This window comes from Leopardus geoffroyi, chromosome D3, assembly GCF_018350155.1.
Source record: "Leopardus geoffroyi isolate Oge1 chromosome D3, O.geoffroyi_Oge1_pat1.0, whole genome shotgun sequence".
Classification (NCBI taxonomy): domain Eukaryota; kingdom Metazoa; phylum Chordata; class Mammalia; order Carnivora; family Felidae; genus Leopardus; species Leopardus geoffroyi.
Window position 1 is genome coordinate 81,018,669 of NC_059339.1, and position 9,283 is coordinate 81,027,951.

Here is a 9,283-nt window from a genome sequence, read left to right on the forward strand (position 1 = left end):
ATTTGTTCAAATTTTTTTGTGTGTTTATGTTATTGCTAATTTTTGAGAGAGAGACAGAGTGTAAGTGGGGGAGGAGCAGGGAGAGAGGGAGACACAGAATCTGAAGAGGCTCCAGGCTCTGAGCTGTCAGTACAGAGCCCGACGCGGGGCTCGAACTCATGAGCCGTGAGATCATAACCTGAGCTGAAGCCAGACGCTGAACCAACTAAGGCACCGAGGTGCCCGGCTGGAAAACATTTGTAAAGAGAAAACTCTTTATCAGCTGCTTGGTTATCCAAGATTGCACAGGAAAGGCAAAATAAATGTTGGGTTCTTTCCCTTTTGTATCCATTCTCAAAACAGTAAACTGGTTGGGAGAGTGTATTCTTTAAGACAGTAGAAGAAGGTAATTATAGACTATGTTTGCTCATTGGCCAAGAATTGACCATACAGCCTCTTTATGACAGTCTCATCTTTGGTTTTCCTAAAGAACATGCCAATGCAAGTGGAAAATTCGGCATCTTTTGCCAGGCATTGAGCACAAAGAGCAATGTGGCACTTTTCATCTTCAAAGCATTTCAGGGATAATTATTTCTCTCATCTCCCCAACAGGTAGGTGTTATTAACCTCATTTTAAAGATAAGAAAATAGAGACTTGAAGAAGATGTGAGAGCAACTTGCCCCAAGCTAACAGGGCATCATGAGAGATAATATAATTTATATATGGCTTAATTGAGAATGTCATGCTGGGAAGAGAGATACAGGGAGCGTCAGAGGAAAAAGGAGTAGAGACCACTGAATCAGTTCTGACACCATGTACTGTGTAGGGTGCAGAAATTTGAGTGTTGGCTGTGCCGTGGGTATTATCAGAGGAGTATATATCATAACGCCTGATACATGGCAGGTAATGAGCAAATGTTTGTCAGATCACTAAAAACAAATAACTTGCTACATGTTGCCGCTGTGAATATCCTTAGAGTATACAAGGACAGGGAAACTCTCCACTAGATCCAGATTCCTCACTGATTGTACACCCAGCATTTGCAAGACGATGATTGTTTTTCTCTAAGTTGGAATTGTTTAGTCTACACTGACGATTTTCTGTGTGAAGGAAAGATAGTATTTGTGTTACACTTTGAACACAGTTCCTGCTGCGAGATCACATGTCATCGTGAGCTGGATCAAGCAAGACATGATATAATCCTTCGGACTCAGTCTTTTCAACACCAGGGTTGGCACTCAGAGTTTTCACCACAGAGATGATGAAGTTAAAATAATCCCAATACTTTGGAGCTGGAGCATCCAAAATTTGTGTTCTCCACCCAGACTAATTGCCCCTCCAGCTCGTAATTGCTTAGATCTCTGGTGAGCTTGCCTCATCAGCACAAACACAGCTGCCAGTGGTAGGAGAGTGAGGTGAAAAGCAAGGCAGCAGAAGGCATTTTTCAAAAGGAAGAAACCCAGGAGCCTCTTTCTGACATTAGGCTTGTCTTATTAGTTGCTTAACAACACCCCCTAACCTAAAAGCCATCTGGCGAGTTTAATGATGACCTGGGAGTTCATCTCCTCTTTGAAAAGAAAATAAATATATTAGCATATATTCCATGTACTGAAGATTTTAGTTCAGGAATCAAATGCTACGTGTAAGACTTCCTGGGTGAGAAATCTCTGTTTAATTTACACTTCACATTTCTTCTCTCTCTCTCTCTCTAAAAAGAGATTTCTAACAAGAAATCTAAATCTAAATTTCTAAAAGGAAATCTCTCGCTCTAAAAAGAGCAAGTGGGGGAGAGGGGCAGAGGAAGAGAGAGAGAGAAAGAGAGAGAGAGAGAATCTTAAGTAGGCTCCACACACAGCGTGGAGCCCAATGTTGATCCCACAACACTGGGATCATGACTTGGGCCAAAATCAAGAGTTAGATGCTCAAGAGACTGAGCCACCCAGGCGTCCCTCTTCTCTATTTTTAATCCTCAGTTTGTGCGTCAATAAAGCTGTTTATTGTGAACTTCCATCAAGAAATACACAAGATTCGACTGTGTCTCTTTTTGTGATGGTATCTACCATTGATGATCATGGCCTACGTGTGCTAGTTCATCCAGGGTTTTTTACGGAACTGCATTAGCTTTTCTTGGCTTTTCTCCTTCTCTAACCTAAAGCTAGCTTTCATGTTATGGCTGCTCAGCTATTCAAAGGCATCCTTGTAATCTTCTGGACAGGTAAACAGGAAAGAGGAGGGGTTCTGCCGGTCTAACACGGCCTCCTCCTCCTCCAGAGCTACTCAAAGCCTGGCTCAACTTTCCTCAGGCTCTTCCTTCTGTGGCTAATGGTATCTTCCTGTGAAGTCAGGACTGCTAACAGGATGCTAACACCGGTTTGCTCGTTGAATCCGGGAATACAAGAAGCTTGAAGAAAGTAGGTTGAAAACTAACATCAAAGACACATTGTTTTACACAAGGAGAGTGAATATATCATCTTTGTAAGTACTAACAAGTGGTGGGACTGACAATATAATTCAGTTTTGGGGTGTGCAAGAATCATGACTCTATTAGAGAGGGATGTGTGGGAGACAACCATTATGGAGGGAGCCATGAGGCCCGCCAATGGATGGAGCTTTGCGCAGTGGGTGGGAGGCAACTCAATTCTAACCAAATGAGTCAGGATGGCGGTTTGGCTTTGTGGTGAGTCTTTGGGCTTCATTTTCAAAACTGCTTTTGGAAAGAAAACTGATAATACATGTCAAGAGAATTATCTTTGATTAATTTATTTTCTTCCATTCTTGAGGTATGGGCCCTTAGGACTCTATACTTATTACCCCCCCCCCTTTTTTTTCTTTTTTTTTTCTTAAGGAGTGGAGGTGATATGGTCTTTGTACAGGCTTGGGCTCTGGAGTCTGAGTTCTGGGTGTGAGCTTGACTCTATCTCTCACTAGTATTACTTAAACTTCTTTCTTTCTTTCTTTCTTTCTTTCTTTCTTTCTTTCTTTCTTTCTTTCTTCCTTCCTTCCTTTCTTTCCTTCCTTCCTTCCTTCCTTCCTTCCTTCCTTCCTTCCTTTTTAGAGTTTATTTATTTATTCTGAGAGAGAAAGAAAGAGAGTAGGAGAGAGAGAGAGAGTGGAAGAGGCAAAGAGAGGAGAGAGAGAATCCCAAGCAGGCTCTGTGATGTCAGCACAGAGCCCGATGCAGGGCTTGAACCCATGAACCCTGAGATCATGACCTGAGAAGAAACCAAGAGTCCGATGTTAACCGACTGAACCACTCAGGCGCCCCAGTAATTACTTAGATTTCTAATATCACTTTTCTCATTTGTAAAATTGGAATCATGATACATAACTGAGTTGAAAGAAATAATATACACAAAATTGCTTTGGGGAAAAGACTGGGTGTGCAATAAAAACTTATAAATTGCAAAGTATTATAGGCTGTCAGGGATAGTCACAATAAATGTCTATTATCTGATATAAAATTCAATATGAAATATTAATTATATACTCCCCTCTTCAAAGTCTTAATCTTCCTCTCTTACTACCAGTAAATTCCACTTTTATTTTTGTTTTTCATATTTATTCTTTGGTTGTTACTTTTTGCTATTTATAAAAAAACCAGGCCTAAATGTAGGAAGAGAAAACCTCATATAAATTGGGCATGTATATTTGGGTGTATGTGTGCATGTGAGTGTGTGTCTGTCTGTGCAAGTGTGGGATACAGCCAAAGATTCTTAATTCTTCTCAAGCTTTATAGACTATTAAATCTTCTTCCATTAAAAAAAAGAACCTCCTCTTTTTTCTCTATATCTACTATATAGGTAAAACTAATCTCTCTGAGGTTTGTAACCTCGCGACAGCTTTTAGCAAGGAAGAATCATGATGGTTAACATTTATTGGACTTTTATTGGTGGCAGGCACTATTCGAAGCACTTGACCTGTGTTATCTCATTCAGTTCTCATTATAACCCTAGAAAGAGTTGCTAACATCACCCCATTTTACAGATGAGGAGACTGAGGCAGCGTGAGTTTAGTACTTTGTCCAAGGCCACGGAGTCAGTATATAGCGGAGCTGGGAACCAGCCAATCTCCTTTCAGAATCAGCGCTAACCATTGGATGGTCTGTGTTGGCGAGGAACCCGACAGAAGCCTGTGATTTTGAAGGGTTGATCTGTGAACAACCAGCCCTGAACCACTGAAAGGAATTCAGATTCCAAGGCTTAGGCATATTGAGTCACAATGTCAGGAGATTTGGATCGGGGAATCTGTAATTTGACTGTACTTCTTTTCTTGTCCCCCTCCCCACCCCCCCCCCCACTTCCTGCCTCCCGCCCCCCCAAGATTCTAATGCACAATGGCATCAAAGAACCAGTAAGGTAAGTATTTTGATCTAATTAGATAAAAAAAGACAATTTGATTTGTTTACTACAATTTTCAATTCTTTATGTTTCAAAACACTAGAAAAGCAACTCTCTTTCTTGGAGTTGGACACCAGTTGCTTTCATGGCGACCATCGTCTGCACCCGCCATTGCTACAAATAACTTACTGCTTTCTACTGCTCCATTTCGGCTCATGTGTTGTTTTACAAATTTAAGAGATGCTTATTTAATATTATTGTGCAAAGCACCGTGTGAGTTCTAGGAGGGGGAGAAGGAATGTGTAGATAAATAAAGCGGCCCTGCTCTCATGGGGCCTGGGGCCCAGGGAGGGACCGGGCTCAAATGCACATAATAATGTGGGTGTGAGTGAAGAAGTACGTGTCCAGAATGGGGCTCAGTGAAGAAATGCCAGGTTTCAAGTGTCCACATTGGGAGGATTTGGAGGCACAGTAAGCGAATCCTGGAGTCGCCCAGGTCCAGGGAGATGACGGCATCGGGTAGAACGTTTTACCTTTAAATCCCATCTTCGGAGGCAGAGACCGGAACTAGAATTCTCATATGAAGAGCCTAGCATGCATAGTATGGGTTGATTCATACGTTTCTCCCCCTCCCCCCAAATTCGTGAGTTTGAGCCCCGCGTAGGGCTCTGCCCCGATGGTGTGGAGCCTATTGGGGATTCTCTGTCTCCCTCTTTCTCTGCCCCTCCCCCTTGACACGTTCTCCATTTCTCTCAAAATAAGTAAATAAACTTAAAAAACAAAAAAAGCATAGTGTATTTGTTAAGAACACCACCTGGATTTAAATCTGGAATCTCTTTCCACCATTTACTAATGTTGTGACCTGGGGGAAGTTATGCAACAGCCCCGTGCCTCTGTAGTTTTTTCTTTTTCATTAATGAAAATGGAATAAAAACAGAATGTAAAAAAAAAATGATTGTTACAAGGCATGCAGTAAAGAATCTTGCATCACCTTTAAAAGTGCGTACGCAGGGGCACCTGGGTGGCTCAGTGGGTTGAGTGCCCGACTTAGGCTCAGGTTGTGATCTTGCAGTTTGCGAGTTCAAGCCCCACATCGGGCTTGCTGCTGTCAGCACGGAGCCTGCATCAGATCCTCTGTCCCTCTGTCTCTCTGCCCCACCCCTGCTTGCGTTCTCTCAAAAATAAATAAAAAACGTTAAAAAAAAATGTGTGCAGGAGGCACTGTGTGGGCTTAAGTTTCACCATTTGGACACAAGGGACTTGGACTTGGTCCCTCCTTCTGAAGTGTCAGCTTCTCCTGGACAGGATTTAGTTGCATCGTGTAGGAAGGCGGAGAGCAAAGCCCGCAACTGAGTCAGCACGGCAGCTGATGCTGTGGAGGAGGAGAGGGAGGAGGCAGGAGGAGGGAGAAAGAGGGTCAGGCCAGTTTCCACTTGCAATCCCCTCCCGGGGCCTGGGGCAGGGATCCTCCTGGAGGTGTTCCTGGGCCCCAGGGCCTTGGGCTCCTGTTCTCCTTGGTCTGGCTCATCTAGGGAGGGGTTGGTGCTGGTTGCTTGGCTCAGCTGTGACACCAGCTTCTGCTGGGCCGGTGAGAGGTCCTGGACCTCATCAAAGGAAAGTCTGAAATTTCTACTTCTTAAGAAACACAATTTTCGTTTTGAGTTGCATAGCCTTTATCGGACAGCCCAGGTAATTGTTGGCCACGGCTAGAGATTTGTTATGCAAAGGCCCAGTGGTGGCAGAGAGCTTTTTTTGAAAACAACTTGTCAAAAACATAACTTGCTAATCACAAGAAATAATATATGATGATTTTAGAAAGTTTGGCAGACACAGGGAAGTATGGAAAGAAAATAAAAGTCACTTGCAATTTCATCAGCCAGAAGTCATTACTGTTAGATTATTTAAAAAAAAATTTTTTTTTAATTTTAGAGAGAGAGAGAGAGAGAGCACAAGCAGGGGAGAGGGACAGAGGGAGAGGGAGAGAGAAAGAATCCCAAGCAGGCTCCATGCTCAACGTGGAGCCCGATGGGGGGCTCAATCCCATGACCCTGGGATCATGACCTGAGCCGAAATCAAGAGTTGGTGGCTCAACTGACTGAGCCACCCAGGCACCCCTTACTGATAAATTATTTTATGCGCAGTGTTTAAGTCTTCTGAGTATATGCACAGACATAATTTGTCAACATGAAATCAAGCAACCCTTAAGTGCATTACAGCAAGACCCAAAAGTCTCTAAATACGTGTATGTATCTATATATTTCTTAACTTACTGTTACGTGACTTAATCTTGTGACCAGTTCCCTTCAAAAACATGTAGTTATTTTCCTTGAAGATGGACACTCAGCTGGTTTCTGTTTTTCTGTTAGAAATAATATTATTGTGGATATTTCTGTACATTAATCATCGACTTTATCTGTAATTCTTTCTTTTTTTGTTTTGAGAGAGAGAGTGAAAGCAGGAGCAGGGGAAAGGGGCAGAAGGGGGGGGGGAGAGAGAGAGAGAGAGAGAGAGAGAGAGAGAACCGTAAGCAGGCACCACACTCAGTGCCGAGCTCAATTTGGAGCTCGATCCCATGATCCTGGGATCATGACCTGAGCTGAAATCAAGAGTTGGGCCCTCAACTGACTGAGCCTCAGGCGCCCCTGTAATTATTTCCTGAGAAAATTTTCTAAAGGCTGTATTATTGGGTCAAAGGAGATGGACATTAAAAGTATTAAAAAGATAACATCCTGAGCCCCGTGTAGGTAAAGGGAAGTTTTACTCTCTGACTTTACATCTAAAAGGAACATTAGGACAACAGGTCCAACCTTTGCCTCTTTTTTACACTGCAGGAGCCTGAGGTCCAGAGAAGCTAAATTTCTCGCTGATGATTAATACTTACTGAGCCATGAGTGTGGCTCAGACTCGACTCTAAGATGAATTGACTTCTCTTTCCCACACTGTCACCTTCTTTTCCTCTACATCCATCAACCAAATGCAAGTGATTTGATATTGAATTTTCTGCTTGGATATACCTTGACGCTCAGGATTAAGGATTATGTCACTTATACTATTTCCCTTCCCTTTTTTCAGTGTTAGGTTTTTTGTTTTTTGTTTTTTTTCCTGTAAGTCTGCATCTTAGTAGAAATTTCATGTGAGTGATTTTCCATTACAGGCCATCATTTAATATAAAATTCCTTCTAGACAGAATTTTAGGCTTCTCAAATGCCAGATATCGGTAAGTTGAGCCCGAAAGCATGTTAAAGCTGTTGGACTCTTGAAATGGACATAGTTTGGGTGAAGGATTATACATCTGGGGTTTTGAACACATGGTTTTGTATCTCAGTCAGAAACTCTAAGGTAAAGTTGCCTTAACCATCCTGATTCAGTTTCTCCACATGTGAAAAGGAGGTGACAGTCCTCAGTGAGTAGCTGGGGGCCTTATTGTGCGATTCTGTGAGTAGTTGGAAACGAGCACGCTTCTCTGTATTCCTCTGCTGTACGCGAGAACTGTCGTGCCCATCGGTGGGAATCCTACCCACCAGCGGTGAAAAAGCAAAACAAAACACTGGATGATTTGTAGGTATCTGGGGAGCATACTCAAGAGTTTGTGGCTGAAAGTTGTCTTCTTGGAAGAGAAGAAAGAGGGAGAGACAGACAGACAGAGTAATTTTAAGCATGCTATAACAAAGCTCCTTTGAGAAGCTCCTGGGAGTGGCGGGGTGTGGTAAGCCAGCCCTCAGCCAGAATGCTGAGTCATCAAGTTAATAATGTTCGCAGGGTTTCAGCCTATAGGTAAGAAAAGGCACACCAACCTACCAGTCTCCTAGGTTATTAAATATTTGGGCCGATGATTGCTTTCGTTGAACTAGAGAAAATTATGTTTGATAAAATTGTATGATGACTGAATGGATAATTCATTCTTTAAGCTGTGTTTCTTCTCCCCCCCTGCAAATATGTACCCTTCAATGGACAGCAAATAACATGGTTTTTGTGGCAAATGAAAGAGAAAGGGAAGAAAATTGTCGATTATTTGGGGGAATTAGAAAGCAAATGGCGCTTCTTACAAACCGGTGTGGCATTTTCCACTAAATATCTTCAATGGAGTATTTATTTCCGACAGTCAGAATTACGGTCGGGCTTCCTCGGGCATTGCTAAATTCCTGTCACTGGAAGCATTTCCTTAAAAAAAAAAAATTTTTTTTTAATGTTTATTTATTTATTTATTTATTTTATTTTTTTTTTTTAATTTTTTTTTTCAACGTTTATTTATTTTTTGGGACAGAGAGAGACAGAGCATGAACGGGGGAGGGGCAGAGAGAGAGGGAGACACAGAATCGGAAACAGGCTCCAGGCTCTGAGCCATCAGCCCAGAGCCTGACGCGGGGCTCGAACTCACAGACCGCGAGATCGTGACCTGGCTGAAGTCGGACACTTAACCAACTGCGCCACCCAGGCGCCCCTAATGTTTATTTATTTTTGAGAGACAGAGAGACAGAGCATGAATGAGGGAGGGGCAGAGGGGGAGAGGAGGACACAGAAACCGAAGCAGGCTCCAGGCTCCTAGCTGTCAGCACAGAGCCCGATGCGGGGCTCGAACTCACGAGCCGTGCGATCATGACCTGAGCCCAAGTCGAAGGCTTAACCAACTGAGCCACCCAGGTGCCCCTCACTGGAAACATTTCTGTTCAGGTTTGACAAGCACTGAGCAAGAGTATTACAGAGGGAATTCAAATACCAGAAGGGGGAATGGACAAAGCTCTCTGATTCAAGTGCACGTCTCTTAAAATCTTTGGGTCACAGGGGCAAGCAGGCAGCAGCTGCTCAATAAGTTATTGTAGAGACTAGGGTGTGAATATTCTGCACCAGGCTTTTGGCCATTATGATTATCCCCTGAGCCCGTGCCTGCCTGAGGAATAGACAAAGTGGTAAAATAATATCCACCGTAGTTAGGAGGCACACGCATATGCCAACACTTCATATGTTT